Source organism: Theobroma cacao, chromosome 4 (assembly GCF_053813885.1).
Source record: "Theobroma cacao isolate CCN51 chromosome 4, ASM5381388v1, whole genome shotgun sequence".
NCBI lineage: Eukaryota > Viridiplantae > Streptophyta > Magnoliopsida > Malvales > Malvaceae > Theobroma > Theobroma cacao.
Genome location: NC_142642.1, coordinates 4,422,824 through 4,445,521, shown reverse-complemented (window position 1 = coordinate 4,445,521; position 22,698 = coordinate 4,422,824).

The window sequence follows — 22,698 nt, the reverse complement described above, 5'->3', positions numbered from 1 at the left end:
GAAACAAATCATGCCCAGTGCCAAAGCAACTGATGGAATATCAAAGTCATCGTCCAAAGCAATCTCTCCACGGATGGCATCACAATCCTCATTCGAGGTAATATTCCAACGAACATCATCACCCGGACTAATCTCCATAGGTGGCATTTTACACAACAAGTGAAAATCACAAGCGGGATTTTCAACCACTACCCTTGTTACCACCGTCCCTGAGGCACAAACATAATCATCATTGAACAGCAGGTGGGAATCACAAGCGAGACGAAATCACCATCCCTACAAGTGAAACATGCATAGTCACAAGGATATGAACACACTCAACCTCACGATATCCATTGCTTGGAATTCCTCGACAAATAGAACATGCATAATCAACATCATAACATTGTTCAGAATCATCCACGGATGGAACATACATACCTGACATCATGTCATTGTTCGGAATCATCTATGGATGGAACATACATATATCATATCATATCATTGTCTGGCATCATCTACGGACGAAACATACATAATCCACATCATATCATTGTCTGGAATCATCTACAGATGGAACAAATTCCTTAACACAATTATAGTTCATCATACTAGTCATCATGACATATTCAATCATTCATGATCATGCCTTATTTCTCATCTCAAGAACATAATCGTTGGCACGTTAATTACTTAGTCTAGGACAATCCTTCTAGGCAATTCACATAATTCTCATAACTTTCACTAGTTTAGACATAGCATTTCTAGACATATTCATCATGTACACATTCGTATTAACATCATAACTTTGTCCGGAATTATCCACGGACAACACATACATCATGTCATTAATACTTATTGGCACTTATGATCTCATTCATTTCATCATAATTTACTTATATCACCATCATATCACATTCTACATTCAGCCTAGGTATATCCTTTTAGGCATATCATACATTTTCCATAACATTCACTAGTCTAGGCATAACACTTCTAGAAATGTTGACCATATAGATATTCAACATAGTTTCATCATTTCCATTACATTAACTAATATTCACATCAACATCATTAGCCTACGCATAACCCTTCTAGGCGTATCACATCATTCTCACATATTTTTTAGTCTAGGAATTCTACCTCTAGACATGCTTATAGTTCCTACACAACACACATTATGCATTATCATTATTGAAGCATATATACACCTTAGTCATTATGCTCTTATGCATAAAAGTTTTCCCACTCACCTTGACAATTTAAGGGTTCTTTGTCATCACTGTTACTTGTAACTCGCTTATGCCTTAGCTTCAGTTCATGCAACTTGGTACTTGAGCATCATCCTCATTCTCATAATCATCTAGCATCAGCAATACATGAGCATTATTATTTATGCCATAACTTTTCATTTTATAGCCAAATCTTGGCTTTTAGATTATTTCCAACTTTTCTAAAAATAGCTAAATCTTTAGCATATTAGCAAATAAACTTAAATCCTTCAACAATGAACTAATCCATACTTTAGAAGTTGGATTATGCTATTGCTTACCCCAAATATTTAGTCAACACAAAAGGGTAATTTTTTCTTCAAAGCTGGACCAAGATTGAATCTGAGTTAGTACGTTTAAATCGAAAATCAATCGACTATAATGCTTTATCTTACCTCTAAAAGCATTCCCCAACTCCATATTTACTCCAAACAACTCCAAGTGCTTCAAAAATTTATTCTTAGAAGCTAAGATTTGGTTTTAAAGAGAAAAAAAATGGAAATTCACCAACTACGCTTTTTGGAGTAAAATCTCTTACTTTTAGCACTTCAAATCAAAGATCTAGCATTAGAGTGTGAAGGTTTTGAGTGGGGTAAAATTTGAGAGAAATCGGATGAGAGAATGAAGAAATGGGAGAAAAAGAAGGATTTTTTAGAGGCTTTTAAACCCAATTTTTGTTGATCTGGCACCTCGGATCAACTATCGGTGCTTAGTACTCGGTCTTGGACTAGATTGTTTACCTTAAATCTCATTTCCTGCCCTAGGATCGACTACAAGGGTTTTGTACTCGATCTTGGGCCAATGCTATTATTTACCCCTAAACTTTACTTCACAGATTATTTACCCCTAAACTTTTGCTTCACAAGATCAATCCTTCAAGCACTAGGATTGACTCTTGAGGTTCAAATTCGTGACAATTGGTTCTTTTGAGGCCAAAACTCATTCCAAATCTTTCCCACAACCTTTAATCATTCATATTTCACTTAAAATCAACACACAAATCCATCATGCACACCAACTCTCATTCATGCTTTGTGCCACATAGAATATCAATTAACGTGTCATAATTTATGTACATATCATACTCATCTTAGAGCCAACAAATGCACTATATCATTCATGTGTCAAGCATATGCACAATATCCTTTTAGCTTTTACATACTCATACATTCCTGGACCATCTCTCTATAGACATAGGCATGCCTTGAATTCTTAAACATATATACCAAAGGTTCAATTTAGTTCATCAATTGGCTTCATTTACCTTACATAATTCGTACCAAAAATTAGGGGTGTTACAATATGATTTAAGTATGAATGCTTAAAATGCCCAAAGGGCGAGTTTAAGAACAAGGAACCAAAACCCTTGCGAGGGACTTGATACTAGATAAAATGTTTCAGAAGGTGTTTCCATTAGTGCTCAATTATTTTCTTTCATAAATGAGTTTATGAAATGTGGAGTTTGATATAAAGAAAGTTATTTGATTTAAAACAATTTCATTTTCAAGAATTGACTGAGAAAGTTAAAATTGTGCAAAAAAATGAATGTTTATGATAAATTGATGATTTATGCAAAAACTATTCTCTTTGGCTTGTCCCCTTCTCGTATCTGCTCATGAAGTCTTTGGAACTCACCTGCTAGTTTCCTTTATTTTTGTTTTATAGATCAGTAGCTCGTTTAGCTTGGTGCTTTATGGAGGAGTAACTCAACTTGCATTTGGTAGGTGCAATAATGCCTTCCTTCTAACCCTTTGGTGTTGTTACATTCCCTAGTGTGTCGAGAGTCTTATATTGTTTATATGACATGTTGATATTTGGTATCATAAATAAGTATTTGGATACTCATGTTTGCTATATGATTGTCGATATTTGTGTTTAGCCATGGAAGGGTGCATATGAATAATGCTACCAATGATGAAAGAACCATAGATGATAATGGCATGGGATGTGCCAAACCATAGAATATATGTGTTATACAAATGTAAATGTTTAATGAAAGCAATTCCACACTTATGTTGAGAAATTTCATAGGCTAAATGTTTAAATTGCGGCTCAACGTTTGGGCACTTTTTCAATTAAGGGCCAAATGTTTCAATTGTAACAATTAAAGGTCGAATGTTTTCGATTCCTTACAATTAAGGGCTAAGTTGACATGTGGATGGAACGTGTATCACTTGAGACAAAAAATAGCATTGAAAATGTAGTTGTTACACGCCATATTGAAAATTTAGTTGTTACAGGCCATGTTGAAAAATGTAGTTATTACATGCCATGTTGAAGATTTAGTTGCTACACACCATGTTGAAAATGTAGTTGTTACATGCGATGTTAAAGATTTAGTTGTTACATGCCATGTTGGAAATTTAGTTGTTACACATCATGTTGAAAAATGTAGTTGTTACACACTATGTTAAAAATGTAGTTATTACACTCCATGTTAAAAAATTTAGTTGTTATACTCCATGCTGAAAAATTTAGTTGTTACACGCCATGATAAAAAAGTTGTTGCATGCCACATCATAATTTTAATTGTTTTGACTTGACAAAAAAAGACTTTTTGACAAAGCTACCATTCCTATCTTACCCTTCCAAGTCAGCGTCCAAGTCATGGGTGTGTCTTACACACGCCAAACACTTCTCACCTTAGCCCTTAATTGTAAGGAGTTGAAAACATTTGGCCTTTGATTATTACAATTGAAACGGTTGGCCCTAAAATGACAAAACCCAAAAATTTGGGCTTGAAATTGAGCATTTAGTCAATTCCATATTTGTGTGATGGTGCTCATTAGTTGTGAATTTATGACATTGTATGGATGTTGTATGAATGTGATGGATGACAAGCCCACACGTGTTGATTGAAAGGCTTGCTTGGGCCTAGTAGGCCATACTCACGGTGATCCTTATGCCAATGATGTTCTCGAAAATAGGATGTGACACAAAATCTCTAAGCAATGACAAAATCCATATAAGTTCACAACAAGCAGGCACCACTGCCTTATATTCAACCTCTGTAAAACTCCTTGCAACTAAAGATTGTTCTCTAGGCTTCCAATTAACAAGGGAATCACCAATAAACACCAAAGCCTATAATGGACCTCTTTGTGTCTTTATGTCTAGTCCAATCACTACTAGTGAACACTTTTAAATGCAGGTTGGAATTTGATCCCATAAGAATGCCCTACCTAAGAGCTTTCCTCAAATACTTAAGAACCTTATACGCAGCTTGTAAATGAACAATGTTAAGCCTTTCCATAAATTATGATATGCGTTGCATAACATATGCAATGTTAGGTTTAGTAAATATAAGGTATAAAAGTCTTCCTAGTAGTTGTCTAAATGTAGTTGAGTCCACAAACCTTGTAGCAAAATCGCTCTTTGTAAGCTTGTGATTATAATTTATGGGTGTTGATGTAGGTTTAGCCACTAAAATCCCATACTCATTTATCAAATTTAAAGTATATTTCCTTTGGCAAATAAAAGTACCTTTTCTTAACCTTGTTACTTCTAAACAAAGGAAATATTTAAGCCCACCAAAGTCCTTGAGCTTAAATCTTCACTTCAAATATTGTTTCACTTCATTAGTTGCTTCTATTGTAGAATTATCGATCATTATATCATCCACATAGATTGTTAAAGCTATGAATTCTCTGCTCGTAATCCTCTTTGCCATAAAGAATAATTAGATTTGGACTATTTGAATCCAAAATCCACTAATGCAGTTGTAGACACCCTTTTTCTCCAAGTGTCTTGTCAATTTAAACAAAAAAAAAAAGGAAACTTGTAAAAAATGCATAAAATTGCTAGGTTGAAAATGAGTATAGTTTTGATTATGACAAAATGATTCAAATTTGCATTTGCTTTACTAAAGTCATACTGAACAAGTTCTTGAAATGATTAACTCTCATACATTTGTTCTTACATGATTACAAGTTTGATTATTTTTAGTTGTGTGAATTCTTGAAGTTATTAGACTTTCACACACTCACTTCATAAATGTCTACAAGCTTGAATGACTTAGTTTTATTAGTGTTAAACCTACTTGAATAAGTTTTCCTCATGATCTCCCTAACAATTACTCTTGAGATATTTGAAAGTGCAAATTAGGTTCACAAGTGGTGGAGTTTATCTCAAGACATTCAAAGGTGTTTGATCTTCACCAAGCTTGCTTCAAGTCAAGAAACTTAGTCATCACTCAACATTTGATCATAAGGAGAATGTGAAACCTGTGAGACCCCAACTTCTATAGGCTTGTAACTAAGTATAGATGTAATAATATGAGCTAGGGGTAGTTTTGTCATTTTCTCTAATAGGTTTCCAGAAGAAAGTTTTATGATATTTTAAGGCCTAAATAGGCATAAGACAGTATAAATGATGTGTGCTGATGAAAACACGAAGAAAACTAAAAGTTTTAACAATTTTCATAACAGGGGCAAAATGGTCATTTTTCACCTTGGGTTAAAATTTTAAGTTTTTATGAACCCGAGTATGTTTAGACCATTATGGATATTTTCCCAGTGTTAAAAGAGCAAAAAGATTTCATAAAAGATTGGAGGAGAGTAAGTTAATTGGTGAAGGGGCATTTTCGTAATTTTAAAGGAAAAGATAAGATTGCCTATAAATACCTTGAATTTCCAGTAGCTTCTTGAATTTTCCAGCAGCTGGTCTTCTTCTTCCTTTCTCCTCTCTCACGTTTCTTCAAACTCCATGGAAGCTTGATTTTCAAACTTCCACAACTTTCTCTCTCTAGCTCCAATTTTCATGCTTTTGGTGCACCCTTCCATAAACCCTTGTGCTATTTCATCTTCTAACTTCAAAAACCTTGAAGTATCTTGTTTTTATACTTTCTCTCACTAGTTGGGCATTCTAGAGAGAGAAATAGAGAATCACTCCATTGATTTGGAAGCTATTGGAAGAGAATCCAACTACAAAGGAACCCTAGGGTGAGTGATGCACCAAGTTTGATTTTTAGCTGCAGAAAATGGCTAGTAATTATGATTTATGAGCTATTTTATTGTTTATTATGTTCATTACTTTTTAGTGATTAAGATAGTGAACATAGATAGCCATTTAAAGTGGCAATTGAAAACTAGCTAAGAGATAGCTTTTAGAGTTCATAGTGTGTAAATTAATCTATTGTTTATGTTAATATGATCCTAGGTTTTTAAGGAAGCACCATCATTCCAATTGGATCATTAGGGGAGTTTGAGTCAACTAAAGGTTCTACAATCAATTGGTGAGTGGACTACCTTCAAAACTGATTTTGGGAATATGATGGATTTGACAAAGTGTTTGAATGATTTTATACAATTTTTCATGAAAATGAATGCCTTGGGAACAAGCTTTTGAGAAAAGGTTTATGTTATGAAATGTGATTATTATGGATTTCTATGTGGCTGCATTATGTTGATATACATATATGCTTGAGTATAATGTTGTGTAATTATATTGACTCAGCTATGTATGAGTAGGAGTGCGCATAAGCCGAGGATGACCCGACTATGTGCGAGTAGGGAGTGTGCATAACCCGGTGATGACCCAGCCATGTGTGAGTAGGGAGTGCGTATGAGCTAGTGATGATGATGGGATGGTGTGATGATAATGATGGGTATATATGTATATATATATATATATATATATATATATATATATATATATATATGTAAATATGTGTGTTATAGGAAGTTGATGGATACTGGGTTATGGTTGTAATGCATGTGAAACTTGACATGTTAAACTTTGAGAAATTGTTATGTGTTTTCATGTTGGATTGGACCTTTTGGCAGGGTGGTTTTTCCTTTGGGAGAAAGGTAAATTTTGCATTGACGCCCTGTATTTCGCTGCAGCGAGAAACTCTCAAATTTAGAGGGGTACACTGGTCGAAAACTCGCTGCAGTGAGGATGCATTTTCGCTGCAGTGAGAATGACACTGAAGCTTCTCGCTGTAGCAAAATGCGGTCTCGCTACAGCGAGAAACTTTCTATTTTCTGGGTTGCAATTTCGCTACAGCGAGAAACATTCTGTTTCTGGGTAAAAATTTCGCTGCAGCAAGATTCAATCTCGCTGCAGCGAAAAACTTTATGTTTTGGTCTCTTATCTTGTCAAATTGCTGCCCTATCTTTCACTTCTTTGCTACCATATGGGAGCATGGACTTCCAACATTAAAGATTAAAAGAGTTAAGTTTAAAATGAGGAGGTTTAGTGAGAAACCCTCGGTCGGTTGAGAAACCCTCGTTTGGTTAATAACTAAATCCCAACGTCGCTGCAGCGGAAAGACATTCTTCAAATGGTTTGTTATTGTATGGGTCCTTGATTTTCAAATGATTAATCATTTAAGGGCTTGATGAGGGGTTTTCAATAAGAATAGAAATAAATTGCATTGTTTTGAAAAAGAATGCATCATGATTTCATTAAAGATTCCTTATGGTATACTTGTTCCCTTCCTTATTCACTTACTGAGTTTATACTTACCATTTTCAAATTCATGTTTTCAGATCACGAGGTAGCCGGTAACTAGGATGAGGTGTCCTTGTAGACCTGTGTCCATCTTTTGGTAGGTGTCTCGGCATTCAGTAGCTGTACATTCATCCGAGTCCCTCCGCTGGAAGTCAAGTCTTCTTTTTGAGATGTATAGGTGAACCTAATGTACATTATTGGAATACATGTTGTAGATAATGTATGTATATAATAAATGAGAAATGCCAATACGAGTTGGCAATGTCTATTACTATTTTGATTTAAAGTTATAATTTGTGACTTAGTGATATTTGATGGAATGATGAGTAGGATAAATCGATAGGCTTGCTTGGGCTTAATTGACTACGTTTATTGGGCCCTTGAGCCGGTCATGGCCCGAAAATTTGGGTCGTGACAAAACCCCACCTTGATATAAGAGAATAAATTAGGAAATCCTTAGGTAAGCATGTACTCACCTACTACTGGTACACAATCCACACTCTCGTCATCCATCGAAGTGTTTCTTGTCATTGCCAAGTACCCTTGGCCTTCTTGCCTCTGCATTGGCTTAGTGGCTATGTCCGACACAACTCCCACAGCCATTAGGCTACCATGCTTGTGTATCAAAAATGAGGATTCCTTTGGAAACTTAAACTTCACAAGCTTATGGTAGCAATCTACCTATGCAAAACAGGATGCCAACCAATTCATTCCTAATATCACATCAAAATCCAAAGTTAGCCATAGCACAAAGTCTGCTAACGTATCCCTGTCCTTTATACGAACCACACAAGATTTATACACATATTTTGCCATAAACATCTCCTCTAAGGAAGTAGTAACAATTAGGGTTTCCTCCATATCACTACAAAACTGATCTAATTTTGGCACAAAATGTGGGGACACAAAGAATGTGTCGATCCAAGATCAAACAAAACTAAGGCTTTGGTACCACAAATAGAAAGTGTACTTGTGACCACTATATTAGAAGTTTGAGCATTTTGCGGTGTCAAAGCAAACACCCTCACTTGACCTTCTCCATCATTACTTGGTTGTGTCGGTCTACCTCGAGATGATGAGGCTACCTCCTTGCCTTTGTCACATCTAACATTTCACCTAGTCGGTGCAATTCCAGGTGGAGCATTAAACACTTGCCGTCCATATCCATGATCACCCTATAATACCCTGTACTTTGATATGGTGACTAATAAAGCTTATTCGATGCCAATTGAGGTTAATTATAATATTTAGAAATGATGAAAGATGAAAAGAATAGTTTAGGATAAAATATTCCGCACACGAGGAAATAATAATAAAATAATAATATTTTTATCATAAAAGAATTTATGAGATAAAAAGTGATTCGAAAGTCAATTGAGCCATAATAAGGTATTTTGGGTACCAAGGGGACAAGAGGAGACAAGAGGAAATTTTTGGAATAAAATAATATTTTATTAATAAAATAATATTAAAATATTAATATTTTATTCAATGTCAAACTTTTCCATGAAGGAGTATATGGTCAGTCTAAATGGGGGAGAAGAAGAATGAGAGAATTTTGGAGAAAAATAACGTTAATGGGGCTGTGTGTCTTTATTAAGTAAAGATAGCGCGGGCAAATAAATATTTTAAATATTATGGGGACACTGTGTTGGAGTACAAACTTCATACTTTGTTTGTACATGTGTAGAAAAAGGTAATAGAAGGAAATTGGAGTTAAATGAGTGTTGGGAGTACTAAATTAAAATGGAAGGAAACAAAAAGTGCAAAATGGTATTTTTATGTGAAGTTTGGTCAAAGCTTCCAAAGGAAGCTTTGACTCTAATTTTTTTAGGCCAAGACCAACCTTATCCTTTCCCCCACCAGATATTTCTTCTTTTTCATCCACGCTCCACGCCATTCTTGAAGTTTCCATGCCATTTTCTCTTTATCCACCATGAAATCAAGTTTTCTTCACTTTCCTTTCCATGTTTTCTTTACAGCCTTTAACCCCAATTTTCAGCACATCTAAACCCTAGGAGGAGAAGAAAGAAAAAGAGAGAAAGGAAGAAAAAGCTTGGTTTTGGTGATTCAAGCAAGAAACGGTAAGAATTCTTGTTTTTGGCTTGAGTAGTCTTTGGAAATGAGATAGTGACTTAAAGAAATGTCTTGTGGCAGCAAAGATTAGCTTGATTAGAGAAAAATTGATAACATGTAAGCCAATAAACCCATGGATACATGAAGGACTCAAAGTGGAAAAGGAAAACGATAAGCTTAACACTATTTTTTAAAGCCTACGGTTAGTTGAATATTGTGAGGAATTATGGTTGTTGAAAAGATTTATTTGCTTAAGCTAGTTGAAAATTATTAAGATTGTATGGCATGTTGTTTAAAAGAAATGAAAAAGGAATATTGTAGATGGAGGATTGAGAAACAAAGTATTGAAAGTTAGATAGATAACGATGCATGTAAACTAGGAAATAATCAAGTAAAAGTGAGAATGATTGTTGTTACCATATATGTGGATTATGTGTGGAAATATAAGATGGATTTGGGCGAAAATTATTTAGAAAGGTTGAAGTAGTCACGTGACATCATAAATAAGTTGCTGGTGATATAATCTAAGGAATTTCGTAATCAATGGATATAAGTAATTTTGGTAAAAATGTATTAAAATGTGAGTTAATTGAAGATGGTTTCCTGATAGGATGAAAAATATAAATTTGAGTAAGGATTAATTGATTGAAGTGCTGCCCGTATACATATGTAATTAAATATATTGAGTTCGTATTATTGCTAGGAAGTGCAAAGATAAGGTTAGAGAACTGTGGTGGCGTGTCGAAGTAAATAACGAGTGACCGGCCAGTGAAAATAGTTAGAGACACCTCCAATCAAATAGCGACTTAATATCTCGTTGTTGCTAGGTGAGTGAACTTGCATTTCAAAATTTGCTTTGGGAAATGTAAATGTATTTGGGTGAAACATTTGAATGATTTTATCTATCCTTTCTTTAAAAATTTGTGCCAGGGAACAAGCCCTTGATAAAAGTGTCTCGATGTTGTGAAAATGTGAAATGTGTAAAAGGATGAATCCGTGCGCTCCTATATTATGTTGGTATCTATGTATATAAATATGTTGTGCATTGATGAATAATGATGAGCTGATGATGACCCAGCTATGTGCGAATGTAGGGAGTGCACATGAGCTGAGGACTAGTGAGGGTTTCTAGCTATGTGCAGATGTAGGGAGTGCATATGAGCTGATGATGACCCCGCTATGTGCGAGTAGGGAGTGCACATGATGATGATGATGATGATGATGATGATGTTGATGATGATATGGAAATGTGCAAGTAGGGAGTGCACATGACGATGAATGAAGTGGGGTGGTGTACGTGTGTATATATGTTTCTATATGTATATGTGATAGAAAGTTTACGGTTATAATATATGATTGAAATGAATAATGAAAACTTTGAGTATTGTCAATGTGTTCAATTTAATGTGCAATGTGGCATGAGTGGATATTCCTGGTGACAGTGAAAGCCCCTTAGATTTTATCTAGCTAGAATTTCATTGCAGCAAGAATGCCTTTTTGATGCAGTGAGAGTCAATCTATTATGCTTGACTTGCTTGAATTTTACTAAAGTGTTCACTTCTCAACTTCTTTGTTGTTCATGAGTGTTTCGTCATCAAGTGACTAAGCGACCAAGGGTTTGAATGAGGGGTTTTTAGTAAAAAAATTAATTCAATTGCATTATTTTTGAAACAAGTACATCATGTTTTCTAAAACCTTCATTAGTGTTGCTTGTTCCCTTCCTTTGTTCACTCACTGAGTTTGTACTCACGTTTTTTTTTTTAAATTCATGTTTTAGGTTTTCTGAGTTAAAGGTGATTGGGTCCTAAGACGAGGTGCTCCTCCCTATACATTGCTCAATAAGTTTAACGTGCCACTAAGTGTTATCAATCGTACCTAGAGTCACTCCGCTGACTGTCGAGGTCTAATTATGTGTATATGGATATTTGATGTGAAAATTAAGGTTCATTTGTTATTCTACATAGGTATATAATGGTTGATGATGCCATTATGAATGCATGACTAGGTTTTGTGAATTGTTTTCAAAGGAATTGTAATTGAGTATTACGAATTTCAGATTCTAAAGGAATATGGATTAATGTATAAGATCATGTAAGTAGGCTTGCTTGGGCTTGGTGGGTTGAGCCCATTGGGCCCTTGCGTCGGTCATGGCCCAAAAATTGGGCTGTGACACACCTTCAGTCAATTGCCTTTGCATCTGACAATCTCTCATCAAATGTCCAGATTGACCACATCCAAAACACGGATTAGTTACCCTATGGCACGATCCACTTTGTGTCTTGCCACAATAATTACACAAAACACCCTTATGCTTGAGGCCTAGATTAGATGCCTCGCTAGATTGTTCTCACTTAGATTGTGGGGTAAATGAATCACTATTCGTTGATGGCCTACGCATAAGAGTGGTCCACTCACAACTCTGATGTCATATAAATGTTGGACTCCTAGTCGCATTAAAACTCTACGACCCTGTTGGCCTTGTATTCGAGCTCTTCGACCCCTTCCTCTATCCGTTTTAAATTGAATTATCTTGGTTTCAATCATTCTAGCCATATCCACCATTGCTACATAGAAGGCAAACCTTTGGGTGGCAAGAACTCTAAATAGTGGCTCAATTAATCTCTTAATAAATCTTTTAATCCTCTTCTGCTCAATTAGGACCAAGTCAGGAGCAGATCTCGATAATTGGGTGAAATGGGCATCATACTCTGTCATCGTCATATCTGGGGTCAATCTCAAAGACTCAAACTCTTGTGCCTTAGAGTCTTCATGCTCTTAGGCAAGAAGCAATTTAGGAAAGCTTTCTTCCTATGACATTAAGGCTAACATTGATGGTCTACTACTCTTAAGAGTCATAAACCATATTCTAACCACATCTTTTAATCTAAATCCCACCAATTCTACTGATTGATGTGTGAAGCATCCCAAAGCATACATTCTATGTCTTTCAAAAAACTTTGCGGATCTTCCTCTGTATCTAAACCAGTAAAAGATGTGGACTTAAACTTCACGAAACCCACCAAAGAAACTTCAATAGCCCCTTTCAAATGTTCACACTATAGCATATAATCCGGATCTTGTGAACTAGAGTCAACCCATTCCTCGAATTATGCCTCACTTTTATTACCAAATTCTACAAATTTATGAGCCAAACTTTGCAGCCCTGTTGCTAAATCCTCTAGGGTGACACCTCCTCCTGCATGAGAGTCATCCCTAGTTCCCACATTCTCATCGCCAGTATACATCTTTTTCGAATCCATATTTTAAGCATGTTTAACTACTCTAGGTCTACCACGGCTCCTTGACGTGGACACTCATGGTTGTTCCATAGGCTTAATCTGGGCATCTTGCTTTCCTACGGCCCTTGAGGTAGCTCTCCTTTTAAGTGGCATCTTGTACCAAAACAAAGCAATACAATATTCAAAGTTCAAAATTTCCAAAATCTCATGGGTAAGTTTTCTAAGACTCGAGAGTTTGTGCAGCCTCTTGTTTCGTTAATTTTTTTTCATTTGTATTTGCATTTGAACTAGATTTAGTTGTTCCAATTTCATTTAATTTACCTATCCAATGATGAGAATTTGGTTATCTTCATATTTTGATTCTTTGAAACATGTGAATATTGTTTGGGTGTTGCGTAAATTCTTAAGCTAAGGTTTATTGTTAAATTCAAATTTCTACATTTTGAGCACTAGATCTTTTGCTTAGATTCATTGTACGAATTTAAAGAAGCTTTATGTGAATGTGAAAATTTAAATTATGTATTAAGTTCTAGAATTTTTTTTTTATTCTCTCTTAAGGCAAAATCTTGGACTATACTTAGTGAAAGAGATGATTTAGGCCCTTTTGGGACCGATTGAGCCTTTATAGGCCTCTTTTACAAAATTTATCCTTAGTTTCCCCTTTTAACCGAATGACACATTTTCTTTGTTTGAACATTTATTTTTGACCTAGACCCTTTTATAGATATTTTCACAACTTTTGCATTTCTCATTCCTAAGTATACAAGTTAATTTAAGGGTGTTATGAGCTAAATAGTGAAAGAGGTAGTACAGATGGAAAATGAAGAAAAGTTAAAAATATGATTGTATTCATCTCACTATCCAATAAAAGAAATAAGTTTGGGGGTGTGAAATTGAGAAAAAGAAAAAAGGAAACGAAGAAGAACAAAAATGATGAAGTGATGTACAAGAGAAAAGTCTTGATGAAAAAGGGTTTATTAGGTGAAAGAAAATAAACCACTTAATAGGTCCAAGAATGATTATGTGCTTAGGGTGATTTGAGCCATACATTGTCCCATATCTCACCTTGACCCTAGCCATACATTACAAGTTAATAAAAGTCCTCTTGATTCTTGATTTAGTGTTAGTTTACATTAATGGAGAGAGAGATAAAAAACAAACCTATGAAATTTTATTACTAATTTGAATTTTGCATGAATATAAACTTATTTAGATTGTACAATGTCTAGGTGAGAAGATTGCACACACACAGAGAAATTCACTTAATGATAAGCTTTCACTTGAATTGAGACATTGTTAGCTTTATCAAGTTTAAAATTATTATAGTTTTGAAATGACAAAAATGAACCAAATTGCTCCAATGATATTTGAACTTCTTTAAGTGATCCTTGAACTTGTTTCAATGATTGTGAAGTTGTTTGAAAATGTTTTTGAACCTAATTTATTAATATTAAAAATCTCTCATACATTTGCTTTTGAAGTGCATAAGTGTTTCCATGTGAAAAATGATCAAAATTGCTTAAATGATCTTTGAACTTGTTTGAATAATTTTTAAAGTTGTTTAAATGAGTTTTTGAACTTGTTTGAATAGTTTTTAAACTTTTTTAAATAAGTTTTGAAGTGTATCAGTGTTTCCATGTGAAAAGTTTCAAAATTACTTGAATGAGTTTTGAAAATTGCTTTAATGATTTTTGAACTTATTTGAATAGCTTTTAAACTTGTTTAAATTAGTTTTAAACCTCCCTTGCATTTGATTTTGAAGCGTCCAAGTATTTGACATAAAATTGGGTTCAAAAAGAAGAATTTTCTACGTTTGAAGCTACAAATATCGATACTTTGGTTGAAAGTATCAATACATTTAAAACAAAATGGTTATGCCTAAAATTTATGGATACATTTCAAAATGTATTGATACATTTGGTCCAGAACTAGCCGTTACACATGAAAATCAAAGGAAAAACAATAATTTTCTTCACTAAACCTTATCCAACAGCTCCAAAACTTCTTTAACTATAAAAAGGACTTCTCCAACACATTTACAAGGTAAGAAGAGTGGAGAAAAACATCAAATACTCAAGTATCAAATCTTATGAAGAAAAAGAGAAGAAAGAAAAAAAACCAAGCTAGAGCAAGCAATTCACATTCTTCCACCAAGCTTTTAAGCTTTCTTATGCTATAACTCCTTTGTGTCTTCATTCCTATCTTTTGTAATCATTTTTATACTCATCACACTCTTCCTACACTATACTTACTTAGCAAAACCCACTTTCTAAAGGTATCATTGCTATTCAAAATTGTAAGAGAGAAAAGGTTGTGCCTTAGCCTTTAAAAGGCACTGTGAAGGTTGTGCTTGATCCATAAAAGGCATTGCATTGAAAGGTTGTGCTTGATCCTTGAAAGGCATTGTAAAGGTTATGTTTGAGCCTTAAAAAGTATTTTTCATAATGGATTTGAAATTCCTTAGTGAGCTAAGGGAAAGGACATAGGCAAGGAAGCCAAACCTCTATAAAAATATTGTGTCTTCTCTCTTTAGTTTTCACTTCTTGAATTTATTCATTTACATTAAAGAATTTATCAAATTTTTTCTTAACGTGTTTCTTCCTTAATTTACTCTTCACCTTATTATTGACACACTTTGATAGAAAAATAAATTTATGAAAATTATTTTTAGCTTGACTTGATTTGAAGCTTTTGAAAGTTTTACACTAGTGCATTTTGCCTTAAATAGTTTGAAAATTTATTTTCAACTTGTTTGGTTTTTACTTTGCATAAATTACTTTTGGCATGTTTTAAAGTAAAAACAAATTTGAGAAACATGTTTTCAAACTTGCCTTCATAAAAAGTTTAAATTTGTTGAAAATAATTTTTAAAAATCCAATTCACTCACCTCTTGGATATTTTTCTCATTGTTATAGAGCTAATAACAATCGGTATCCAAGCTTGGACTCATTTTTGTAAGTTTAATTGCCTTTGAGTGATCTTTGTTAACTCCAAGACGTGGTCATGAACTCTATTGCAACAATTCTTGGTGAAGGGCAATCGATTGTAAACCCTCCTCTATTTAATGGTGAGAACTACACTTATTGGAAGACTAGAATGAAATTCTTTGTTCAAGCCAATGATTATGATGTTTGGAGCACAATTGTTGATGGTCCATAGAAGCTAACCAAGAAAGAAAAAGAGTGGGATACAAATGACATAAACATGGTTCAGCTCAATTATAAAACTATGCACATTCTCCTTTGTGCACTTAGAGATAGAGAACACAATAGAGTTTTCAAGTGTGAAAGTGCCAAAGTGATTTGGGAGAAATCAAAGAGTTGTATGGGGAAGCAAAGAAGGAAGAGGAATTCGAAGAAAAGCCTTATGAAGGTTAATTTTCAACATGTGGCAAGGCAATTAGAGATGATGAATTAAGTGAAATTCAATCCTCAATCCAATTCGAATCATGCCTCATGGCTTTTGAAGTGTTTAAGGTAAACTCATCACTTTGCGAACCTTTTTCATATTCTTTTGGTGAATTGCAAAATGCGTTTGAAGAATTGGCTTGTGAATTTGAGAAAATGAATTTGAAACATAAGAAAATGATTCAAAACTTAGTGTTGAAAATGAATTTTTATTGAAGGCAAAAGATGATTTGGAAAGAGAAAATGAAAATTTGAAAATTAATTTTGAAGCTTGCCAAAAGAAAACTCATGTTTTAGAAAAACAGAATCTAGATGTAAAAATGAAGCTTGAAGAATTTACAAAAGAAAAGAAAAAATTTCTCATGAATTCCCCATTTTTAAAGAGGACCACATGTAATTATTGTAAATTTTATGGTCATTATTCATGCACTTGTCTAATTAGAAAACATTTATCTTATAGGATTAGACAAGTGTGGGTTCCAAAAGGAACTATGTGCAATGAGACTAACTTTTAAAGATCCAAAGAAATTTGGATACCAAAAATTAAATGCGAATGTCTCTTGTACGTGTGCTAGAGCAAGAAGAAACAAACTATTTAAGATTGAAAGCTTTCTAGACACATAAAGAAAAATGGATGATTTCTTTACCAAAAGTCTCTTATTTGCCAAATCGTGAACTTTGATTGGTTGCTTTTATTTTGTTTTGATTGAATTGACTTAGCTTGATTTCTCAAGTTATTTGCTTTTCTTTATTGAAAATTTGATTGCCTTTTCTTGCTTGAATATTAAGTGCATAATTATTTGTCTACTCTCCTTGAGCTTTATTGATAAATTTTGGTTATGCAATTTGATTTGATATGATACATGCTATAAATTGCATAATCTTGAAGGAAGTATAAGCCTAAATATTGAATATGTGCTTATGATTGATCTTGAATATATTCTCATGCTTATGCCAAAAGTTATTAATTGTTTTTGAGGAAATTGCTTTTTTTTATATATATATTTAAGTTTTATTGATTTTGCTTAATTATGGAAAATTGTTTTGATATAATTTTCTCATGTTTTGAGAAATTGATTTCATATTTTTTTGGAAAAATGATTTTTGAGCACATCTTTAAGCATAAAAGGTTTGATGTTGATGGCATGTGAAGTGGCTAATGTGGTTAATAGATTGATTTGCACAATTGTCTATTCTAGTAGTCTAAACAAGGAAAATTTAGTTTGCAAAGTTGATTTTTTTTTTCCTCGTGACTAAGATAAGTTGACCATTTAAACAATCTTGGTTCTAGAACTTGCTTGAATAGTTCAAGATAGTTGATAATGAGCTTGAAAGTTGTGACTACTTAAATTGGTATTTTTTTAGGCAAAAACAAACTTTATCATAAATGCTTTCTATCCTTGAGCTTATCATGATTTATAAATTGAATAAGGTTGTTTCATGATGAAAAAACTTATTAACTTATTCTTATTGGATGTGCATACTTGCAAGTTTGAATGGTAATAAGGGCATTTTTGGTACATAATTGTTAGATATTTGGAAATGACCCTTCGTATACATAAATATGATTCATTATACTCATTACACATTTCATAAATCATTTAAAGCATAATTGAACAAACTTGGGTGACATTGATCACAAAATTTTACATAAAGCATGTTTAACTCAAACCTTATATGTTTCATGTGCAATATTTTGAAAAGAGAGATTAAATCTTTATCAAATGATTTTCTAGCAAAACCTCTTGTTCTCTTTGATTGAAATTGGTTTATTAATTCCTTGATTTTGTTGATATAGCTTGCTTGAGCAAAATTGGTTTGATATATGTATATAAATTTCACAAATTTCTTTTACTTCGTATTTTTCTTATGATTTGTGAAATTGATTGAAAAGGTTTTCTTCAGAATGATATTGAGTATGAAAATTTGACATTGATGCCATTTTTCAAGCAAAATGAGCTAATTTATTTGCAATGCTTGTCATCCTTGATGTTACAATGATTTCAATGATATAAAACTTGAATGAGTGTGCCTTGTGTTGAAAATGATATTATAACTTGTTCTTGCTACAAATGTATGCATGATTAAATGCTTGAATGACCTCAAAGGCATTTTTGTCCATATGCTGAAAAATGTTGAAAATGCTAAATTTTATGCTTAAACAGTTCCTAACATGTGTATTGTAAATTTTTACATCATATTCATGCATCATGATGAAAAATGAGCATGCTTGAGCATATTAAAGGCATAAATTTTAAATGAGCTATCTAACTTCTTAGTGTTTGAGCACAATGAGCAAAGATTAAAAAAACTGAAAGCTAAATTTTGGTTTCATATGTTTTTATTGAAGAATCTTGGGCTATACATGTTCAAAATGATGTTTCAAGTGTTTTTGACAAAAAAATTTCAATTCATTTTTACTCAAAAGTCAATTCTAGACCTTTCACGAGTTTTTGGAAGTAAAAAAAAAAATCTTATTTCTTAAGCTACAGCAGCTCATGCATCGATACATGTAAGAACAAGAATCAATAAATATAAAAATATATTGATACATTTCATCCAATAGCCAAAATGGATAAGTTTTAAAGCCTTAAAATGCCTTATTACTTCACTTCTTTTCCATTGTACTAAATTGTTCCATGAATTTCTTTCCAGAGATGATTCTTGGTTCCTAAAAACATGCATTATGAACATTCTCATGATAATATGGTGCACCTATATGTTCTTGAAATTGCAAAACTTGTTGAAAGATGGGAAATTGTTCATAAACGCTTGAATTTATTGATCTTATTATTAGTCATGTGCTTACATAGAAAACATTATCTTTTGAGAATGAAATGGTCATGTGCTCATATTGATTAAATCATTGTTTTCTGAAAAATTGAAATGTTCAAAAGCTTAGTCTAGGAACAACTCTTGAAATACGCTTTATGTTTGCACTTAAATGATTATTTCAAGATTGACTCCTTGATTATTGTTGTTCAATTTTCTACTCACACAAGTGCACATATCGCAAAGATAATGTAGAGATGAGTAGAGTGTCGATCCTACAGAGAATTAAATTAATCCTTATTACTAACTACTAAAATTAGCACACCCTAATTTTATCTAAACAATTAAAATTAAAAAAAAAAGATTTTAAACTAATAAACTAATAACTAATCTAAAATCTATTAGCAAATTTACTTTATTAAATTCGAGTGATTACCAAACCTAAGATTATAATATCCCTCAATACTTCATCTAATTATTATCTCTCTCTCTTAACTCAATTTAATGGATTAAGTTGCTAACCTAGAGTTTTAAATTATTTACAAGTCTCTGTCGAGTTTCTCATAAAAATACCTCTTCCTATTAATTTACTATATGTCTATGCAAGTTATATTTGAAGAAAGATTCATTAAGTTTGTGCTCTAATTTTAACTACGTATGGCTTATAGCTGTATGTCTACCATATATACAAATCAAACCACCTAATGAACTAAGTGTATTTAATCATAGACTATTTTATTCAAGGTCTACCTAAATCTCCTTCATCAAGGTTTAACCTAGGTTTTCAATTCAATCTAATTGGTGGCCAGTCAATTAGAAGCATTAAGAAATAAAATAAAATAAACAACTTAAATCCATCAAACATAAGTAAATAAGAGATAAATAATTCAGACTACATATTGAGTTCAATCATAATCTTAGATTAAAAACTTAGTTCCCTATCAAGTCATACATTATCATTGAATAAACTTTAAACATTAAAACCAAGGGAATAAAAGAATAACAAAAAGATAGAAAAAACCAAGGATTGTATTCTTGATCTCCAAATCTCCTTGAATCCTTCAAATTCCTTCAATGACTCTGTGGCTTGACACTCAAATGTCAATATGTTGTTTTCTTCCTTTTTTCTTTAAGTCCTCCGAAAAGTTATTTTTATAGGCTTTAAAGTTAGGCCAAGTTGGGTGAAGAAAGAAGTCAATTTTAGTTGGGATTTCCTTATCGGACTATGTGAGTCACATTTTTACCCAATTAAATAACAAAATCGTAAATGTTCTAGGACTGCTGCAATACTTCAACTTTGACAAGATTTTTGACCACCTTCCAAGCCGAACTGGGTAAGTGTAAACATAAAAGTTGTAGATTTTTCTCTTGTCTTTCCAATGGTCAAAGAATCGCTTCATTTGGAGCTCTGTAGAGAAAGTAATGACCAAAATATCAAAACATGTGCATTGGAAATCTGCACCTTAAAATTGGTCTCCTTCTTTCACTAAAATTCTTCTTTCATCAAACACCTACAAAAGCACAAATAAATCAATAACAACCTATCTTAACCATATTAACACCAAATTAAACATAAATTTAACTAAGATTAGATTGACTAACCTAAAATAACTAATTTAAAATAATTAAATAAAATCCACTAATTTATATGCATTACTACAAGAACTAAGCTAAATTACTATCAAAATTAAGCTCAAATAACTCTATATCATAGAGTTATCAATTATGCATATGAAATTGATCATGATAAACTCTTTGAACTTAATGAAAAATATTTTTGGTTCATCTATTATTTTGGTCAAGTTACATGCTTAGATGATTTTTAATTTTGCTTGACCTTACTGAAGGAAGTCTAAAGATTTGACTTAAGAGATCAAACTACTACTAGTGCTTAATTTCATAACTTAGTCAAGTTTGATCATGAAATATATTGTGTGTTGACATAGTTAAAATATTTCTTAAATGTGTGCTTGAATGTTGACTATGTCTTCCATGAGCTTTATTGTATACATGACCTAAAAAGTGGATGCACGTCAATTGGTCAGTTTAGCTTATAGCTTATCCTTTAATGACTTAGAACTTTAAATGAAATATGACCTATAGCTTGAGTTTGAAATGGATGCCTAATGTGTTTAGATTGAGTTCTCATTTCTTAAATCTTGACAATCGGTATTCATTTATACTTGGATGTTCACTTTGAATATATTCATGAGTTGAGTGCTTTACTTTCAATATTTTATAACAATTGGTATCACTCATGAATTATGAAGATTATTGAGAAATAACATGTACCTTGATCTTTAATGATTGCATACTTTTTAATGGGTATATGTTTTTTTTTTTGGAAAAGTAAAATTATACTTGCATTTCATGAAACAAATTGGAATCATGATTAATGAAGATAACCATATCATTTCTTGTAGTCATGCTTGTGCTTACTTGATCATAATATTCTCTTACATGATTGCAACAATTGTAAAATGCATTGGTAATGCTTCATTGATAATGATATCTTCTTGATGTGAAAATTCTCCTTGAATTGATAGTTTCATATATAATTTGGAGAATATTTCTTGAAATGCTTACTTGACAATGATTTGGAAGAATGCTTGCTATATGAATAATTCATGATGATTAATAGTGCTAAATGATGATATTCTTTTGATATGGAATTTCTCTTTGAGTTGCCATTTTCATATGAATTGGAGATTTCTTTAGTAATAATTGCTTGATATTGATTGGTAATACTTTCTTGATGATGATGATGATAATGATTGAGAATACATAATGAATGCTTGATGGTATTCAATGATGGATAATGCTTGATGAAAATTGAGAATGCTAAATGATGCTTGGTGACTAATAATGCCTTGGACATGTATTGGAACTAATTGCATAAACGTCTTGAAAAATATGAGTAATTGATGCATATGTTGAACATCTACTTAAATGCTGACACTTATGTAGTTCCATGAATAGTTGAGTATTAGATGAACATATTGAATATCTACGTGAATACTCAATTATTGTAAGCTCATCATATTTCTCCTAATAATTGGTGTTGATCTTATGATTTCTTAAGGGGGAGTTTATCATTGATTTTTACATATGCATTGTCCCATGTTTCTTTCAATCACAATTGGTGTCATTAGCACTTGATATCTTTAACAAGTTGTGGTGCGAATCCAACATTTGATGTCTTTCAATATTGGTAATATCCTTTGACTCCGTAATTGGTAATGTTGAGATCAACAATTGATATCAAGTTTTTATGTTCATTTCAAAATATTGATATCAAGCTTTAAGCTTACTCAATTGGTATCTAGCCTTAAATTAGCATCAAGCTTTATATTTTCTCTTCTCACTTGAGCTTTAAATTATTTTTAATCCTTCTTAAATGTGTTTGAGCTTCGCAATTAACAAATTGATATGCTTGGTATGGTTAATGTCCTTCTAAAAATAGGGGAGCCTTTAATTACTAGTATTTTACCAATGGATATA